Here is a 2,197-nt window from a genome sequence, read left to right as displayed (position 1 = left end):
AGTTGGTTAATTGCCTTTTTCTGATGGATTTACTAAGTATAGTGGTCTGTGCAGCCTGTGGTTTAAATGTGTGTATTTTTTTTTTCTTATTTTATTTATTTATTTATTTATTTTTAAATCTGATGTATTTTTGCAAAGTCTAGTCTGCAACTTGTGGTTTGAATGTGTGAGTGTTTTTTTTTTTCTATTTCAAAGTGTTGATTTTCTGTTGAAACCATTTGCAGTTGATGTACCTTACTTGTATTTAAAATAAAGAGCATTTCAGCTCCCAATTGTGATGTGAAGAAAAAAAAAAAAAAAAAAAAGGATAATAAAATGTTTGTTAAAAAAAATGTCCGTAGTATCATTTCAGAAAGGTAAATTTAAAACTGGTGTATGTACCAATGGTTACACATGCAATAAAGAGTTGGTTGACATCTCATTTTTTAATAAAGGTTATACTTTAAAGGTTTTTTGGGGGAGGTGATTTTTGAAAATAAAATGTGGTAAATATATTTTTACATGGTGGGTTCACATTTTTAAATATTTTTTTTGGGACATGGAAATGAATGGTATAACGTGCACCTGTTTTTGGGTTTTGGTGTTCACCTTTAATGAACATTTCTCACATCAATTCAGCAGGGTGTTTATCTTAAACATTACATAGTTCAGGGGGTGGTCTAACTATAAATCCATTATACATATTACAGATACACCAGGGACCAGGACCACATCCGCCGCCACTAGTCCCAACCAGGACCACAGCTACCGGTCATCCCACAGGACCACAGCCATACCCACATCTTAATCTTTCAAAGTAAGTTTTGAAGACCCCAAATCTGCTACTTCAATGTGTAGAGCAGATTGCAAGTGTCTTTTAACTTACAGATACACCAGGACCACAGCCGCAGCAAGCCGCCGCCTCTAGTCCCAACCAGGACCTGCCCACCAGGACCACAGCCACCAATCTTTTCAAGTAAGTTTTGAAGACCCCAAATCTGCTACTTCAATGTGTAGAGCAGATTGCAAGTGTCTTTTAACTTACAGATACACCAGGACCACAGCCGCAGCAAGCCGCCGCCTCTAGTCCCAACCAGGACCTGCTCACCAGGACCACAGCCACCAATCTTTTCAAGTAAGTTTTGAAGACCCCAAATCTGCTACTTCAATGTGTAGAGCAGATTGCAAGTGTCTTTTAACTTACAGATACACCAGGACCACAGCCGCAGCAAGCCGCCGCCTCTAGTCCCAACCAGGACCTGCCCACCAGGACCACAGCCACCAATCTTTTCAAGTAAGTTTTGAAGACCCCAAATCTGCTACTTCAATGTGTAGAGCAGATTGCAAGTGTCTTTTAACTTGCAGATACACCAGGACCACAGCCGCAGCAAGCCGCCGCCTCTAGTCCCAACCAGGACCTGCCCACCAGGACCACAGCCACCAATCTTTTCAAGTAAGTTTTGAAGACCCCAAATCTGCTACTTCAATGTGTAGAGCAGATTGCAAGTGTCTTTTAACTTACAGATACACCAGGACCACAGCCGCATTAAGCTTGAGCAACAATGTCCTCTTCTGACAGCCCTCCTCCACAGCAACAGCGTGTATCGGTAAGTTAACACAAAAAATGTTTTTTTTTTAAATTACATTTTTATCGATCACTACATGCATAAATTATGTTTCAACAGGAAGCTGAATCAGATGAGGAGCTGTCAGAAGGGGGCGAGATGGGTGGAGAGATGCAAGTGGAGGAGGAACCAAGTGTAAGTAGTGGTGAAACAGTTGCTTCACACATCACACTGCACCATACACAAAACAGATTTTCATACATAACTAAACACAGAAAATATATGCCTACATTACTGAGAATTTGTTTCCTTTATTTCAGTCTCCTGCTGCTGCTGCTGCTGACCAGTCAGCAAATCGTGAAGGTTCTCCCAGCCGCTCCCAGAGTCGGCAGAATCGTCGCCGCGGTCGGCCATCAGTGAGGTTTTTTTTTGGAGGGGGATTCTATTGGTACTTTAGTGTTTCAGTGTACTAATTTGTTTGTTTTTCTTCTTCTTTTTTTGCACAGGCTTCACAGCATGCTCCCGCAGAGGAGTTCGATGATGACATCGACATTGACAGTCTCATCGAGGAGGTTCGCGAGCGGGAGCCGCTGTGGAACATGGCTGACCGCAGGCATGCCGATACCGGTGTCACCCGTCGGCTCTGGGACGAA

The 2,197-nt window shown here is 42.3% G+C and overlaps 1 long non-coding RNA gene across 1 annotated transcript; it reads left to right on the top strand.

Annotated features, from left to right (window-relative positions):
- Positions 1–1,105: 1,105 nt before the first annotated feature.
- LOC143773582 (uncharacterized) lies at positions 1,106–1,843 on the top strand. The gene is made up of 3 exons (XR_013215242.1): positions 1,106–1,273; positions 1,345–1,586; positions 1,665–1,843. It is a non-coding gene; the product is annotated as an uncharacterized LOC143773582 (long non-coding RNA).
- The last annotated feature ends 354 nt before the right edge of the window (positions 1,844–2,197 follow it).

This window comes from Ranitomeya variabilis, chromosome 5 (assembly GCF_051348905.1).
Source record: "Ranitomeya variabilis isolate aRanVar5 chromosome 5, aRanVar5.hap1, whole genome shotgun sequence".
Lineage (NCBI taxonomy): Eukaryota > Metazoa > Chordata > Amphibia > Anura > Dendrobatidae > Ranitomeya > Ranitomeya variabilis.
The sequence above is the reverse complement of the archived record's forward strand: the minus strand, read 5'-3'. Positions and strand labels throughout refer to the sequence as shown.